Consider the following 18,767-nt stretch of genomic DNA (forward strand, 5'->3'; position numbering starts at 1 on the left):
ATAATAATAATAATAATACATAATAACACCAACAACTCAGGTGCTCTTCTAGTTACACACTTTCAGCTTGAGGATTTCCTATATAGAACCAAAACATTCTACCTGCCACAAGAGACTTTCAGTGGCCACTTGTATTGTATCAAAGGAAATTATGAAAACTTCTTGGGTTATCTTTTACTTGCCACATACCAGGCACTGCACTAAGCATTTACATTCATTATTTCATTTAACCTTCATTATCAGACAAATCTAATTAGAAACTCTTAAACTGTCCAAAGTCATATACCTGGGGCCCGGGATTTAGCTCAGTGGTTCCGGCACCTGCTTTGCAAGCGCAGGGACCCGAGTTTGATCCCTGGTACCAAAAAAACCAAAACAAAACAAAAAGTCATATACCTAATGAGTACCAAAAACGATTAATACACAAATATGTGCTTTTTTAGGGCCAGGAATTTAGCTTAGTAGTTCCACAGCCTGCCTTGCAAGCACAAGGACCCGCGTTTTATTCCTGGTGCCAAAAAAACAAAACAAAAATATATATATGTGTTTTTTAATATTCTGCTATAACTACTTACAAAAATTTCCATAAAAGCCAAATGAGATTTCAGAGATGAGTGAATATTTTAATAAAGGGCTCTTATGCAACCCTGTCATTTTTTGTATTTACCTTTCCCCATCACTTTAGGAAACTGACTTGGTTTTTATAACTTTCAAAATTAAATGTTTTTTTCAGGATTTAATTTCCTTTTCATATTAAATCTTAACTGCAAATAGATTCTCTCACAAATACAGATGAGAAAGATCCATGCTTTCAATAGAAAGCAAAGACTATCTTTGGCTTTTCAATGTTTAAGCCTCTAAGTATAGCAGAGCATTTAATGCAATAAAGATGCCCAATAGCACAAATACAGGCTAAATTTCTCTGTGATATAACTGGTAAGCAGACTAGTATCTTCTGAATTGCTTCAATAAACCCAGCTGGTAATATGAGAGACTGGGGATACTAGTCATCTTCCCATCTCACAGTTGGCCTTGCTTCATGTTACACCATTATACTCCATCAAATACCAACTCCCAAAAAACAGCTACAGGATTATTACATCAACAACTTACTTCATTCTGCTATTCTAAAATATTATAGTACTAGGCATGTTCCTCTTCAGACACAGGAGAGGTGGCTTTCTTTGGTGTGTTTACATTTCTTGGTTCTGCTGAAGACCCAGCAGTTGTATTGCTTTTGGAAAGAATGATTTAACAGATATGAAGGGAACAAACAGGAGCTACAAAAAACAAGAGAAGAAACTATGTAAATGTTATACAAGAAGTATTGAATGCGGTGCTACATTTATAAAAGATTCTAATTAGTGAGCTATTAAAATATGTTTCCACAAGGTGTAAGAAAACTATAAAGCTAAAACTCTTAGGTCCTTTGATACAATGAATAAAATATCCTCACTCAATAAAATAAGAAACTATGGCATGAATAGGAAAATGTCCATCGCTGAAGACTTGATGAGTCACTGGAGGGACCATCACCAGTCGCAGACTTATAACTTAAATTGAAGAGGGGAATCTTGTTTAAAATGCCAATCAGCTAGGAAGAAGTCCTTTTAAATGATTAATAACTGAGATCACAAAAATAAACATAAAGGTAAAAAGAGAATACAGTATAAAAACACAATCCAAGTTAGCAGAATTTTTTTCTTGGCTTTTTGAGACTGTGTCTTGCTATGTGGTTCCTGCTGGCCTTGAACTCACTGTGTAGCCCTGGAGGGTCTTGAACTCACAGTGATCCTCCAGCCTCAGCCTCCACAGAGCTGGAGTTACAGAGACATGTGCCACCATGCCTGATTAAATTAGCTTTATTTAAGCAAATAAATACTGCTCAGAACTAACAAAAGACAACATAGAGCAGCATTTCCGAAACTCTGAGATAAAGGTGAGTTGCTGGGAGGAAGTTACTCTCCCGATAAGAAAATCTACACAGGATAATGGTCTTAACATTCTCAGTACAACAACAGCTCTTCTTAGACAACTGTCACATTAACTTTCTAGTTACTAGGCTCTCTAACAAGTTGTTATTAATTTTCTCTATTTCTGAATCTGAGAGTCTTTCTAGTCAATTATAACACTTTAAAAGGTCCTCCCATGAAAACACCTATGGAATTTATAGGGTACTTACTCTTTTTGCAGAATATTAGGCAATGCCTATACAATAAGGATTTACTAAACTGGATAGTCACATTGATCTCCCAACCCTCACTTTCCACATCAGCTCATCCCATCACTGACCTACAGAATTTAAGGTCCTAGTTCTCTACACCTCACCTGATGGTAACTTTGTGCCATTTTTTTTTTTTCGGGTTTCCATTTGTAGTAATGAAGCTTCCATCAATCAGCAAACATAACATAGACACAATTCTCATTTATCTTCTCAAATAGCTTATTGTGGGTTATATCCCAAGGACATCACAAGGCATCTTAAGTATATAAATGACTGGCAAACTTTGAGGCTTCATGGAAAACTTTGAGGACCAGCTGAAACAATGATTTGCTCATGAAATCAATATTGTTGATGTGGCAGTTGTCCATGTTCTCCTAAAAGAGAGAACAATTTGAACAATTTAGTAAGCCTCTACAATATCCTACAGTTCTACTTTAAACTCATGAAGCCTGCTGACTTCACATCACCACTTTCACCAATCTCACACTGATTACTTTCAAGTTAGGAAGGTGTTTTCATCAAAGCAGATATTGGAAAATGGTAGATACAAGCTCAATGGAAAACAAACTGAAATGTCTATTAGAAAACAAAATCAAAATTAAGACTTTTTATTATGCTGTTAAGAATAGCTTACCTATCTTGACATATGCTGGTTCTCTTTGAGTCTTCATCTTCCTATCTGAGTCCGGGAAAGTTAGTAAAACCTCCTGACCTAGGATTGTTGCCCAGTGATAGTGAGCTTTTCCCCTGGAGGATCCTCATGCCCCATCTCCACCTAGGGATCATCAAAGGGAATAGGTCACTAGCACTGTAGAGCAACAAGCCCATTCTCCCAAGGAAGATCTGGAAAAAGAGACCAAAAAAAAAAAAAAAAAGAAGGAATTAATTAATTAATTAAATTTAAAATCAGCTACACTGGCAAACTCTGTCCCAATGGGTAACTAGTAGTTGAGTTAAATCTTATCTAAACTTTTCCTTGTATGTATTGAAGGGTGGACACTTATTGTTATATTGACCTCTACAAGATAGGATTAAAAAAAATATATGGTGAATATTTAAATTTTTAACAATTTATTATAGTAAAAAGTGGATTACTATAATATTCCCCTCAAATTACTCCCCCTCACTTTGCACATACTCACTCCATCCTTCTTGCCACTTTCTGAAGAGGTTCTGAAAGTTCTCTTTACTAAGTATCTTTGCAAGGTGTGTTAAAAAATATGGTGAATGCTAAAGCTCAGTGCCACCCAACAGAATGGCAGGGTTGTAAAAATATGACCATGTGTCCTTATGCATCAGATCTGGTACCATGTGACTTCTGGCTCTTCCCTGAAGTCAAAATGACCATGAAAGGCAAATGTTTTAAATCAATTCAGGATATGGCACAGTAAAACTAAAGATCCTCACAAAAGAAGACTTCCATAATTAATTCAGAATGTGGCAAGAGTGACAGAATATAGAGCAAGACATGGTGATGCACACCTGTAATCTCAGAACTCAGGAGACTGATACAGGAGAATTGCTGGGAGCAAGATCAGTCTGGGCTACATAGTAAGTTTAAGACCAACCTGAACTACAAAGCAAGACCCTGTCTCAAAACACACACACACACACACACACACACACACACACACACACACACACACACAATTAACAATAAAAAAAGAATGATGGGATATGGGTGTCAAAGGTGATTAACAGTAAGCTTTTTGTCACTGTAATAAATTGTAATTTAAAAATCAACCCTGCTTTTTTATATTATACCTCATGCAATCAGCCTAGCAAAATGAAAATTCTTTATTTGTCCATTTTGTGCAATTTCTCTCATCTCTAAGAACAATGTAGAGCTGAATAATTACCCAAATTCCCAAACCATGTCTTTATTCTCTAGTCTTTATGAGCAATCATCCAGAACAGTGGTGGCAAATATGGCACATGTGCCACAGTGGGCTGTTTGTAACATTGAAAACGCTAAAAGGTTTGTCATCACTGATCTAGAATGCAGATTATTAATGCTCTTATGTTTTCACCAGAAAATACAATAGGGATCAAGAAATTAAAAGGCTAAACTGAGTGGAAGGAGAAGCCAGAGCTTTTCCAACAAAGACAGCCATGAAACCACTAAGAAAAGCTCCAATGTGGTCTTATCCTGAGTTCTGTAAGAACTGTCCTTCACATTACCCCTAGCTTCTTTTGAAAGAACTATTTTAAAAACTGAGCAAGCCATATCAATCAAAGTGCCTATCACCTACTTTGTAGAAGTTCCTTTTTTAAATCTGTGCTTTAAACAGTATTAAACTGGAATACTGCCAAAGTAACGACAACTGGTTTTTTTTTTTACTCAAGCTACATGGTACATTTCTTAAACAACTTGTGTAATAGGGTACTTACTATCAGAGTTCTAGGATGTTCAAAGAAACCAAAAATGACCACAAGCCTAGAGAACTCCAATTAGGAAAGTAGCTAACAACTCTATATAGAAAAACAAGGTACAAAAGGCTAGAGAACCAGGTGGGTATGGTGACACATGCCTGTAAGCCCAGCACTCTGGGAGGCTGAGGGAAGAGCATTTCAACTTTGAGCCCAGTCTGGATTATTAAAGGAAGGGAAGGGGAAAGGGTAAGGGAAAGGTAAGGGAGAAGAAAAGGCAAAGCAAGGTCAAGCTAGAGAAAGCTGTGTAGAAATTGATGAAGACTGGCTCATGTTCTACTTAAAAAACAAGCTTCAGAAAGTTAAAATCCTTAAAAGTCAAAGACAGAAGTCTAAGGACAAAAAGTTCTTCAAACTACCTGCTTCTCCCGGTGGCCTACAAGATTAGCTGGATCTTGTCCAAAATCTCAAAAGGAAAACTCTGCTGAATTTGTAGCTTCCCACAGCTGTATGCAGTCCAATTTTCACATGCTCAGAATGTCCTTGAGAAAAAAAAAAAAGATAAAGTTCAGTAAGCTACCAAAACTGTTTAAAAACCCTAATTGAGTACAGGATATATAAGATATAATCTGAAATATTAGACATAGATAGGTGTTTTCTGTCTCTACTGTCTAGCCTGTTTGGTCTCCCTGTCTATGGTCCTGAGATGACAAAGCACTAGATTAGGCATGTGAAGAAAAAGAACTATAGGAAAATACGAGTCAAACCTTGAGGGCTGACTAAATTTATAGCTAAAGGTCATCTATAATTGCTAAACATACTTTGACACAAGGTAGCAGAGCAACTGTCTTGACTATTTTTAATAATTGGCTATCAGCCTTTACTATAGGACAGAAGCTCAGTGAAGCAGATCTAAGCCCAATTTACAACCTTGTAAACACTCTGAAAGGCATGGTGTGGAAAGCACAAGGATGCTAAACTTGGAAACCTCACATAAATGTAGGGTTGCAGATTCCTCATTAGGGATACCAATTATAAAGACCTTAATATTAATATCAAATAAATTAAGGAGTATATAGGAGATAACTTATTCAACTCTATTCTATAAATAAGTTGTCTTGTAAAGTCAAATAGTGTTCTATGATATATATTCTCAATACGAGCAAAACAAGCTTTAAAATCTCTTGGCAATGTCCTTCCCCATCCTTACATAACCGAAGATTAGATACTGCACCCTTAAATACAGGTTTCTAATTAAAGAACTTCATACATACGTGTATGTATTTATTTACTGTGCTCCCTTCTGAAATCCCATTAATGAGAATGAACACTCCATGTAAGAGCAAATTTACCTAAAGTATCTTTTGGGATGTTTTTGTTTTGTTTTGCTCATTTGTTTTTGAGAAAGGGTCTCACTATGTAGCCCATGCTGGACGTGAACTCACAGAGATCCTCCTGCCTCAGCCTCCCAATTGCTGGGATTACAGGTATGCATCACCATGCTGGGCAAGAATTTTTAAATTAATCCAAATGCAAATTCATTTAGACTATCTACTTATAATATTTAAAAAGAAACAAATGTTATACTTTTCCCCCCTACTGATATTCTGACTCTTTCAAAAATTGTAGGTTATTGTGGTTTTTATGTCTAAACTACCTTGCAATTTTGTTATATTACCAATAAAGTATGGAGTATGGCTGCATTAATGTTAATGTCTTAGCCCTCCAGTTTTGTTCACTATTACAGTGATGAAATACTCAAAGAGCATTCCCTTTCCCTTAAGGGCGAATCAAAGTCCAGAGAAAGTGGTTACATTCTGCAAGTGATACAGAACTACAAATCTAGTGATTAATATTCATTGACAAGGATTTTAAGATTCCTCTGTCATCTTCCTTTATGCCAAGAACTTCTTAATGGGTTCATACTACTCATTAAAGATTATACACCACCATAATGATTTGTTCATTTCCACATTCTCCATGAGAGAGGAAATTTCTTGACAGAAATCATGTCTTTGGCTTTGTTACTTATTCCAATGTCTGGCGTAATATCTGTTGAATTAAAACAAGATCTACCGGGCCGGGGATTTAGCTCAGCAGTTTGGTGGCCTGCCTTGCAAGCGCAAAGACCTGAGTTCAATCCCCGGTACCAAAAAATAAAAAATAAATTAAAAAAAACAAAACAAGATCTATCTCAATTTTTTAAATGCTCATATTCCTACAGCAGCCCTTTTGACAACTGCCAGAGATTTTTTCAATCACAGAGATTCAAGCTAAGAATTAAAACGCAATTCCAAGATTCATGTTAGATGGTATCTTGCAGTCATCAACCCACCTAAAATCGAGTCATCTTTCCTCGAGTCAGGGTACAGAAACCAGCTCCAAAGTCATCCTTTTAAAACAAATTTCAATGATAGTTAGAAAGGTGTTTGGTGACACTGAATGATAATTTGATCAATAGCAATAAAGCATTTTATAAACCATCACATTTTCTCAAATTGGGGTTATAAGAATTCTGAGGATGTGTGGCTATATTCTCATGCAACTCCAAATTCTATGTGAGTGCGTAAAGCAGGTCTTTGAAAAAGATAACTTAAAATTGGAGAACATATTTATATTTCAAGCAACTTTCTTAAGTCAGCACCCCACAAAACATTCTTTAAGACCTCAAAGTTTTCTCTTTGAGATGCTTATTTCTGAAATACAGCTAGAGCTAGAAAATGCCACAGACCACATATATATGTACATATATTTCCCCTGGCTAGACAGGCAATACTAATACTGGAGGGGAGGAGGCGAGGCAAGCTTTTAGCAAATATGAATATTAATTAAAATGGGTTGTAAAAGAAGCCCAGCTCATTTATATGGTTCTTGTTGCTCCTGCTAGGGTGCATACATATACACTAAAACAAGTTCAAATTTTATGTGTTTTTCTCAATCTAGACATTTGTGTTTGTTTTATATAAAGGAAGGTAAGCTTGTTTTAGCTTGCCATGGTACCTCGTGAAAAAGGTGAAAGGAAAAGGATAAATAAACTACAGTATAAAATAAACAAGATCAAGACTTCCTTCTAAAGCTTGTATTTCTCCACTGTCATCTTGGCAAAAAGATTCCAAATTAAAACATATCTCTGATCTGGATTACCTGATAGTCATCTGTCCTTGGGCCAAAATACAGTAAAATGATACAAACAGCCAAAGTATCAAATTTATATCCCCAAGCCCTGGACTTTGAAAAGCTTAAACTTGTTAACTTAATAATCACCTAGTTGTTGGCCTCGACATATAGCCAAAAAAATGACTAGGCTCTATCTCCTTAATATCTTTCCATGCCTCTAAGTTTTTAAAATGACATTAAAATAAACCAACTGGACTACTCAGATGGCTAATGTTTTAATCATATTCTGGCTCAAAGAGAAAAAGGAAACCCATATCCTTCTTTGAACTTATCCTATCAACCTCAAACCCTAGTGAGCTCTCTTTTAAAAGCTCTTATTACTACTGGGCATGGTAGTGCACACCTGTAATCCAATCCCAGTACTCAGAAGGCTGATGCAGGAGGATCGCTGTGAGTACAACACCAGCCCGGGCTACATAGTACATTCTAGGCCAGCCTGGATTGTACAGCAAGACCCTGTCTTAAAACACCAAAAAAAACCTCTATTACTTATAATTCATACAATACCTGATCATCATTTCCTAAAGTTATTTCAAGTGTGTTCATATTAGTTTTTTAATACAACCATCTCAAGGATGAAGTTGTTAAGATATGATTTCTATCCCTCATTTCAGGGTAACCTTGCATAGGACTGGGTACACAATATTAATTATATAAATCTGTTGATTAACATATATGTATTATGTATGTATATACTGCAGATGAGAAGAGGCAAAGAGACTAAGTAAGACTTTCTGACTTTTCTATGGGTACCATCTAAGAGAAAGAAAACAGAGTAGGGAAAAGATTAGTTAATAGCTATAAAATAATACTTACAGTATTCTAAAACGCCAGCAACTCTTCTCATAGCCGTCCCTGAGCTGGGCAGATCTTCAGATAACCTTCTTAAGGAATAGTATCCTTTCTCAGTGACTACAAAGTATGGCTTTTGTGACAACTAGTTATATGATTCCACTCCTTCATACTAAATACTGAGTTGTCACCAAACACCAGTGACAGAAAATCTTTGAGAGCTTTCATTGACAAAAGAGGCTGTGACAAGTAAGTGTGTCATAAGCTCACCATCCTTGCCTTATACAATTAGAAGGTGAGTTGTTTTGGGGTTTTTTTTTTTTTACTATTACATTTGTTAAAGTTTATGCTTAGAAAAACGATTAGATCTTGGCTTATTTTTCTTATGCTATAAAATGGGGAAACAAGTCCCATCATTTTAAGGTAAATGTTCACTTTAGGTTGGTTCTTCAAACTACTTCAAATTAGTAGCAGAATTAAATGGTGCATTTTATTTAATAAAATGCATTTTATATAATCAAATGAGGTGGTCTATAATTTTCAAAAGCCTCTAACCATATGTTCTCTCATTTAATCCATTTATAGCAATCTTCTATTTTTTGGGGGGGATGGGATCAGGGATCAAATTCGGGTGCTTGCGCTTGCCAGGTACAACAATCTTCTTGAAGTAAGGGCTAATGCTCAAGATGAAGAAACTTAAGGATTAGAAGGTTTAGGTAATTTTCCTAAAAGCGAATCACGGTAAAGCCCAAAGAAAGATTGTTTCTTACATTATAGTACAGCTCAAACAAAGATTCCACTTAAGTTTCCACTCTAAAATTCCTTTGGTAACACAGTACTAAGGTAATAAGCCTCACAATGATCTATCCACATATCTACCACACTAAGTACAATGAGACACTAGTCACCAGGAATGTAATATAAATGGATATCTTGAGGGGCCTTCAAAAAGGCTAATGGCCAGGTGATCAATTCTACCTTTCATTCCAAATGTCTTTCTTTAAAAATAAAACAAGACCAATTTTTCTGGTTGTGGCCTGGCCACTGGCACTATACAACAGCAACACATAAAGGACTAGAGGCTAGATTCTTAACTAGGTAATATACTCTAAAAGGGAAAAAAACACATAAAGTGCTAATTTTCCTTCCTGCGGAGTCAGTTTTCAATTGATACCATTAACTGAAAACCACAACTAAAGGGTAGCAATCCAGCTCCTTCAGCCTCACTTGCTTTGAACATTTTGCACAATAACAGCAACAGAGGAGGGTTCTTGTCCTGGAAATGTGCCAGTAATTGGAACTGAGATAATTAACAAATGGAAGAAAAGGAGTGAAGGCTCACACACCCAGTTCAGCCTTGCTTTTGAAAATTAACACTGCACCAACACAACCAACTGATAGGGACTGATGGGATGCAAAATAGGACAATGTGTACTGTGTTCATTAATAACACACAAGGGGCTTTGGGTAACTGGCCACTACTCAGAAGCAGTGCAAAGGAAGTGGAGAACTCCCTGTCAAATGGGCAAGACCAAGGAAAGTACAACTGAGACATTACAGCCAGATAAAGTGGGTAAACCAATGACACGTGAGACTGTTAAATTAATAAGTCCAAGAGAAAGGTCTCTGCCCAGTCATTACCCAGCAAAGAGGTGAAAGGGGCAGGGCAGGGGGACAGGGAGTACAATCATATCTAATGGCCAGATTATGGACATTAATAGTCCCTAAGAAGGGACACAAGGCAGACAAAGGGCAGAGGAGAGGGAAAATCTTGTATAAATGTTAAGGCCTTGGCTACTTGGGATTTTATATACTGGACCAATGAAAAAGGTATGAAGTACGGGTCATTGTTTTATGCACAAGTACATGGCATGCTGCAATATTTGTACTTTATTAATGCCATGTGAAACTGGGGGAGGAGTAACTGTTCAATAGGATCCCCAAAGAAAAATAACCATTTATGATTGCACTGTACCTATTAACAGTCCCAAGATAATTTTAGGAGAAAAAAAGTAACATTAATAATTGCCATTGTGCTCATTAACAGTCCCAAGAGATGTTTTGGATGGTCAGTAGTAAAGCAAAGGGGGTATGAGGATATAGTATCCTAGATTGCAAATATTCACACTAACAATCCAAGGAATCTTAGTTGGTCAGCACTTCTGATGTATGCAGAGGGTGCAGGGTCCTATCTAATGATCAGCACTCAAGATAATTGTCATTGGTTATTGTGGTACACTAATTGTTCAAGAACAGAGGTTATAAATAGCTCAGCAGTGATCAAGAGGTAGTGATAGTAACAATGTCCTTTTTTTACTCCATAGGTCCACAAAGATAATTATGCATATCACCATTCATATAGAAGGCTCTTTCATCACCAACACACCCGATGCAACGGGGATATAAGGAGATGAAATTCTAGTCCAAAAAAAGGAGGGACAATTATATTAATGCACAATGAAGCCCAAAACAAAGGATACTAAATGAAAGCATTTCTGTGCTTTAAAGCAAAGAGGGTACAAGGGCTCTGATATAAGACATGCTTAGCAAATTTTATTTCTGTACATGAAGTTTCCAACTGAAAGAGTCTTGAGTGGTGGGCATTTTCTACTGAAAATATTAAGAAAATAGGTAGGATCTTTTTCTAGTGCACAAAACAGGAGCAAATGCAATTGTATATATTTACAGTCCAAAAGCAGAGGACTTTGGTTTGGTTATCAGCACTTTGCTATAGGCCAAATGAAATATGAGGGGGTATGACTTTAGTACCCCAGCAAAGACTAAAGAAAATTTCAATTATATATGTCCCCTGCAGTGATGCAGAGGTACAATGGTCCTAGAAGTAACAGTTGTGGGCAACTGTAATAATGTACATTACCTGTTCAAATGTAAAAGCCTTAAGCAGTGGGCACCACTTCTTAAAAAGTAGAAGTCAGAGATGAGGTATTCTTGTCTAGTGCACAAAAACTCAGACTAATGAAATTCTGCAAGTAATAAGGTCATGAAAACAAGGAACTAAGAAGTCAGAAACTTTGGTATGCAGTAAATGGAGGGCAAGAGGAAAGGACTAGTTAAATAGGATATACTATGTCCTGATAATATGTATTACTGTTCCAGAGACATAGCTATGGACAAATAAAACTACATACTTTGTACAAGTATAAGGATCTTAAAAGTAGAGGGCACTATCATTTAAAAAGTAAAGGGCGAGATGGATAGGGTGGTCTGATCTAGTAATGAAGAAGCCAAAAAAAGAGGCTTTATGGTTCAGCACTCCTGCTGTATTGCTAAGGGGGTTGAGAGTAAGATCTTACTTAAAAGGAATGAGACACATGCAGTTATGAACATTAATGTCCTAGATGCATGGTTGTAACCATTATATCTGTGCATCTGGACTACTTAAATGTAAAGGTATTATGGAGTGTTCATCTTGCTAGAAGGCAAAGCAAGTGGTCTAGAACACAGAAACCTAGACAAATATAATCATCAAGATAATGGGCCAAATAAGAATGGACAATTCTATTAACGAACCCCTGCTTTACTACAAAAGGGTCTAGAAAGTAGAATTTTGTTCAAGTGAGACTAGCCATGTGCAAATATGCACATTACTGTCCAAGGTGTATGGCTGTGGTCATTACAATTGTGCACTGTAACAGTTTACATATAATGTTCCTAAAGAGTACTTATCTCTGCTAAAAGAAGTTGGAGGAGGGAGATCAGGGCAGAGGTTTCCTCATATAGTACACAACAACCTGGACAAGTATAAAGGCCTAAATAATAAGCAAGGAATATGGGCATTAGTGATCAACATCCCTGCTGTATTGCAAAAGGGCCTGCCTAATGGTAGCATTTTACTCAAATGAGATGAATCGGTGCTGTTATGCACATTAGTATTGAAGGTTCATTACTGGAACCATTATAATTGGCCACTTTTACTGTTCAAGTATAAGAGTCTTAATGAGGTAGGCCGTCCCTCCTGGAAGGCAAAAGAAGGGTGGGAGAGGGCAGGGCAGGGCTGAGGAGTTCCACGTATAGTAATATACAGGAATTCAAACAAACATAAATGCCCATATAACAGGCCAATAGGAGTCTTAATAATCAGTATCCCTGTTTTACTGCAGAGGGGGCTGAGAGTAGGATCTTATTCAAATGGGATGAACCCTGTGCAGTTACACACATAAGTATTTAAGGTTTATGATTCTAGTCACTCATTATAATTGTGCACCTTGACTGTTCAAGTGTAAGAGTCTTATAGAGTGGGCTAGAAAGGAAAGGAAAACGGATGGAGGAAAATAGGGAAGAACTTGGAGGAGAGGGTTAGGTCTTTGTCTACTACACACAGAAACTCAAACATAATCACCCACATAACAGTCTGAAAATAGGAGCATTAGTGATCAGTGTGCCTGCTGTATGGAAAAAGGGATTGAGAGAAGGATCATATTCAAATGGGGTAAAGCATGTACAGTTAAGTACATTAGTATTCTAGGTATACAGTTGTGATCATTACAATTGTGCACCTTTACTATTCAAATGTAAGGGTCTTATGGAGTAGGCAGTTCCTGTTGGAAGGGAAAAGAAGTTGGAAAGGGGAGGCAAAGATTCATTGTTTAGTACACAGGAACTGAGACAAATATAATCATGCATATATATAGCAGGCCAAGATTAGAGGCCTTTAGTAATCAGCACCCTTGCTATATCAAAAGAGGCTGAGAGTAGGATCTTATTCAATTGGGATGAAGTGTAAGTATTCAAGTATTTAAGGTGCATGGTTGTGGTCATTACAATTATACATCTTGACTGTTCAATTGTAGGCGTCTTTAGGGAAGAGAAAGAAGTTGGAAGTGGGGAGAGCAAAGCAGGGTTGGGGAGGAAGATTCCTTGTGTGATACACAGGAATTCAAACATAATCACCCATATAATAAATAGGCCAAGATTAGTAGCCTTAGTAATCAGTTGGTACCCCTGCTATATTCCAAAGGAGCTGAGTGTGAGATCTTATTAAAATGAGACAAACTATGTACAGTTATGCACATTAGAATTCCTGCAATGACTTTGGACATTATAATTGTGCACATTGACTAGTGAAGTATAAGGGTCTTATGGAATAGGCAGTCCCTGATAAAGGGAAAGGAAGTTGGTTGAGGGAAGGCAGGGCAGGATTGGGAAGGTTCCTGTCTAATGCACAGGAACTAGGAAAAATATAATTACTGACATAACAGAACAAGAATAAGGGTCATGGTAATCAGCACACCTGCTACAGGGCAAAAGGGGACCGAGAATAGAATCTCATTCAAATGAGATGAGCCACATGTAGTCATGCACATTAGTATTCAAGGTGAATGATTTGGTCATTACAATTGTACACCTTGACTGGTCAAGAGTCTTATAAATAAAGTAGGGAGTCCTTGTTGGAAAGAAATGGAAGTGCAAAAGGGGAGGGTAGCGTACTGTTACGGGGGAGGTCTACTACACAGAAACTGAGACTGACCCAATCACTCATATAACAGGCCAAGATTAGGGCCTTATAATCATCAACCCTCCTATATGGCTCAAAAGGAGGTGGTAGTAGGATCTTATTCAAATGAGATGAGCCATGTGCATTTATGCGCATTAGTATTCCAGGTGCATGGTTTTGATCATTACAATAGTGCATGCACCCTGACTGGTCAACTGTAAGAGTCTTTGGAGTACATAGTCCCAGCTGGAAGGTTAAAAAAAGATAGGTAGGAAAGGAGGGATTCCTTGTCCAGTAAAAAGTAATTTAGACAAAATAATTATCCATGTTAACAGGCCAAGATTAGGGCCTTAGTGATCAGTATGCCTACTGTACTGAAAAGGAGGCTGAGAGTAGGATGTTATTCCAATGAGATAAGCTACCTGCACTTCTGCACATTAGTATTCAAGGTGCGTGATTTTGGTCATTACACTTGTGCGCCTTGACTGAGCAAGCAGTTCCCGTTGGAAGGGAAAGCAAGTTGGAGGAAAGGTTCCTTGTTTAGTACAGAGGAACTCAGACAAAATCACCCACATAATAGGCCAAGATTAGGGCCTTGGTAATCAGTACCCATGCTGTACTGCAAAAGTTATGACAGTAAGGTCTTATTACAATGAAATGAGTCATGTGCAGTTATGCACAGTAGTAGTCAAGATGCAGGGTTTTGGTCATTACACCTGTGCACCTTGACAGGTCAAGTGTAAAGGGTCTTGTGAGTGGGCAGTCTCTGCTACAAGGGAAGGGAAGTTAGATGAGATACAGAAGGACAGGGTTTGGTGGGGGGCGGTTCCTTGTCTAGTACTTAGGAACTCAGACAAAATCACCCATATAATAAGCTAAGATTAGGGCCCTGGTGATCAGTACCCCTGCTATAAAGCAAGAGTTCTGGCAGTTGAATCTAATTCCAATTAGATGAGCTATGTACAGTTATGTACATTATTATTCAACTTGCATAGTTTTGGTCATTACAGTTGTGCACTTTGACAGGGCAAGTATTAGGGTCTTACGAATGGGCAGTCCCTGATGGAAGAACAGGAAGATGGACAGGGGAAGGCAGGGCCAGGTTAGGGGTTGCAAAGGTTCCCTGTTTAGTACACAGGAACTCACACAAACACAACCACCCATATAACAGGCCAATATTAGGGCCTTAGTAGTAAGTACCCCTGCTGTACTGCAAAGGGGGCTGAGAATAGGATCTTATACCAATGAAGTGCCTCATGCAGTTATGCACATTAGTATTCAAGATGCATGGTTTTAGTTATTACAGTTATGCACCTTGATGGGTCAAGTATAAGTGGATTATATGTGGGCAATCTGAAGGGAAAAGATGGGAAGGGGAGGGCAGGGCAGTTAGGGAATAGGAAGTTCCGTGGCTAATATACAGGAACTCAAATAAACATAGCCACCTGTATAATAGGATAAGATAAGGCCCTTTTTTATCAGCAACCCTGCTGTACTGCAAAAGGGTCTGAGAACAGGACCTTATTCCAATGAGATGAGCCATGTGCAGTCACATACCTTTGTATTCAAGGTGCATAGTTTGGTCACTACAGTTGTGCACCTTGATGGATCAGATACAAGGGTATTATGAGTGGGCAGTCCCTGTTGGAAGGGAAAGGAAGATAGACAGGGGAGGGGAGGGCAGGGCAGGGTTGGGGAGGGGGAAGGTTCCTTGATTAATACACAGGAACTCACACAAACATAATTACCCATATAACTGGCCACGATTAGAGGTTTGGTGAACAGTATTGCTGCTGTCCTGCAAAAGGGACTGAGAGTAGGATCTTATTCCAGTGATGAGCCATGTGCAGTTATGCACATCAGTATTCAAGATGCGTGCTTTTGTCATTATAATTATGCACCTTGATGGGTCCAGTGTGGCTTATGTGTGGGTAGCCCCTGAAGATAAGTAAGGAAGTGTAAGGCAGGGTTAGGGAATGGAGGGTTCCTGGTCTAGTACACAAGAACTCATAAAAACAGTCACCCATATAACTGGCCAAGATTAGGAGCCTTCATTATCAGTACCCCTGCTGTACTGCAAAAGGAGCTGAGAATAGGATCTTATTCCAAAGAAATGAGCCATGTGCAGTCATGCACCATTGTATTCAAGGTGCGTGGTTTGTTCATTACAATTGTGCACCTTGATGGGTCATGGCAAGGGTCTTATAAGTGGGCAGTCCCTGTTGGAAGGGAAAGGAAGATGGATAGGGGAGGGCAGAGCAAGGTTGAGGAGTTGCAAGATTCCTTGTCTAGTACACAGGAACTCGGGCAAACACAATCATGTAATATAAAAGGCCAGGATAAGAGGCCCTCATGATCAGCAACTCTGCAATACTGCAAATGTTCTTACAGTAGGCTTTTACTCCAATGAGTTGAACCATATGCAGTCATGCACGTTAGTATTCAAGGTGCATGGTTTTGGTCATTACACTTGTGTACCTTGACAGACCACATGTAAAGGTCTTATGAGTGGGCAGTTCCTGTCAGAAAGGAAAGGAAGATGGATAAGGGAGGACAAGGCAGGGTTACAAAGTATGAAGGGTCTTTGTCTAATACTCAGAAAAACATAATCAGGCATACAATAGGCCAGGATTAGAGGCCTTCATGACCAGTACCCCTGCTGTACCGCAAAAGGGGCTGAGTAGGATCTTATTCCAAGAGATGAGCCACATGCAGTTATGGACATTAGTATTCAAGGTGCATGTTTTTGCTTACTACAATTGCGCATCTTAATAGATTCAAGTGTAAAGGTCTTTGGAAGGAAAAGAAAGATGAATAGGGGAAGCAGGGTTGAGTCAGGGAGTGGTTAGGTTCCTTGAGTACAGGAATTCAGAAAACCAGTCAATCATATAATAGACCAAAATTAGGGCCTTAGTGATAAGTACCCCTGCTGTACTGCAAAAGGGGCTGGGAATAGGATCTTATTCCAATGAGATGAGCCATGTGCAGTCATGTAGCTTTATAGTCAATGTGCACAGTTTTGGTCATTACAATTGTGCACCTTGATGGGTCATATGTAAGGATCTTATTAGTTGACAGCCCCTGTTGGAAGGGAAAAGAAGTTAGATAAAAGAAGGCAGGGTAGGTTTGCAGTTACAAAGGTTCCTTGTCTAGTACACAGAAACTCGCAAACATAATCACTCATATAAAAGGCCAGGATTACAGGCCTTTATGATCAGCAACCCTGCTGTACTGCAGCATTTCTGACAGTAGGATTTTACCCCAATGTGATGAGCCATGTGCAATCACGCACACTAGTATTCAAGGTGCATGGTTTTGGTCATTACACTTGTACACCTTGACGGGTCATGTGTAAGGGTCTTATGAGTGGGCAGTTTCTTTTAGAAAGGAAATGAAGATGGATAGGTAAGGACAAGGCAGGTTGGGAGGTATAAAGGGTCCTTGTCTAGTATATAGAACTCAGAAAAATAGAACTGTCCATATGGCAGGCCAGGATTAGAGGCCTTCATGATCAGTACCCCTACTGTACTGAGAAAGTTCTGACAGTAGGTTCTTATTCCACTAAGATGAGCCATGTGCAGTTATGCACATTAATATTCAAGGTAGAGTTATGATCATTGCAACTGTACATATCTTGATGCATCAAGGGTAAGGGGCTTATGTGTGGGCAGTCCTCATTGGAAGGGAAAGGAATATGGATGGGACAGCAGGACAGAGTTACGGGGTAGACAGGAAAGCTCTTTGACTAGTACACAGGAACGCAGACAAACACAGCCACGTATATGATAGGCCAAGATTAGGGCCTTAGTGATCAGTACTCCTGATGTATGTACTGCAAAAGGGGCTGAAAACAGGATCTTATTCCAATGAGATGAGCTACGTACAATCCTGCACCTTTGTATTCAAGGTGCATGGTTTTGGTCCTTACAGCTGTGCACCTTCATGGGTCGTGTCTAAGGATCTTTTATGAGTGGGCAGTCCCTGTTGGAAGGGAAAGGTAGATGGATAGGGGAGGACAGGGCACAGTTGGGGAGAAGGTTCCCAGTCTAGTACACAGTGTCTCACACAAACACAGTCACCCAGGTAACAGGCCAAGATTAGGGCCCTTTGTGATCAGTACTACTGTTGTATTGCAAAGTTCTGACAGAATAATCTTTTTTCTATTAGATGAGATGTATACTTATGCAAATTATAATTCAAAGTACAAGGTTTTGGTCATTACAGTTGTGCACCTTGATGCAAATTATAATTCAAGGTACAAGGTTTTGGTCATTACAGTTGTGGACCTTGATGCAAATTATAATTCAAGGTACAACGTTTTTGGTCATCACAGTTGTGCACCTTGATGCAAACTATAATTCAAGGTACAAGGTTTTGGTCATCACAGTTGTGCACCTTAATGCAAATTATAATTCAAGGTACAAGGTTTTTGGTCATCACAGTTGTGCACCTTGATGCAAACTATAATTCAAGGTACAAGGTTTTGGTCATTACAGTTGTGCACCTTGATGCAAATTATAATTCAAGGTACAAGATTTTTGGTCATCACAGTTGTGCACCTTGATGCAAATTATAATTCAAGGTACGAGGTTTTGGTCATCACAGTTGTGCACCTTGATGCAAATTATAATTCAAGGTACAAGGTTTTGGTTATTACAGTTGTGCACCTTGATGCAAATTATAATTCAAGGTACAAGATTTTTGGTCATCACAGTTGTGCACCTTGATGCAAATTATAATTCAAGGTAC

At 38.4% G+C, this 18,767-nt stretch overlaps 2 long non-coding RNA genes across 3 annotated transcripts in view; one reads left to right on the plus strand and one right to left on the minus strand.

Moving 5' to 3' along the window:
- The window catches only part of LOC104866909, a 20,711-nt gene extending 1,950 nt beyond the window's left edge, over positions 1 to 18,761 (minus strand). The window contains exons 1-6 of the long non-coding RNA XR_002025596.2: positions 8,588 to 18,761; positions 6,930 to 6,986; positions 5,014 to 5,136; positions 2,859 to 3,067; positions 2,329 to 2,598; positions 1,114 to 1,280 (exon numbers count right to left, since the gene is read on the minus strand). This is a non-coding gene — a long non-coding RNA (uncharacterized LOC104866909). The remainder of the gene's footprint in view (positions 1 to 1,113; positions 1,281 to 2,328; positions 2,599 to 2,858; positions 3,068 to 5,013; positions 5,137 to 6,929; positions 6,987 to 8,587) is intronic.
- Positions 18,553 to 18,767, plus strand: part of LOC104866904 — a 905-nt gene continuing 690 nt past the window's right edge. Inside the window, exon 1 of one of the 2 annotated variants that reach the window (XR_004515855.1) lies at positions 18,553 to 18,600. This is a non-coding gene — a long non-coding RNA (uncharacterized LOC104866904). Of the gene's footprint in view, positions 18,601 to 18,677; positions 18,764 to 18,767 lie in introns of those variants that run through there. The other variant, XR_781601.3, reaches the window with a different exon arrangement.

The sequence above is a fragment of the Fukomys damarensis genome, unplaced genomic scaffold (genome assembly GCF_012274545.1).
Source record: "Fukomys damarensis isolate Sample0158 unplaced genomic scaffold, DMR_v1.0_HiC HiC_scaffold_39, whole genome shotgun sequence".
In the NCBI taxonomy this organism is placed as follows: domain Eukaryota; kingdom Metazoa; phylum Chordata; class Mammalia; order Rodentia; family Bathyergidae; genus Fukomys; species Fukomys damarensis.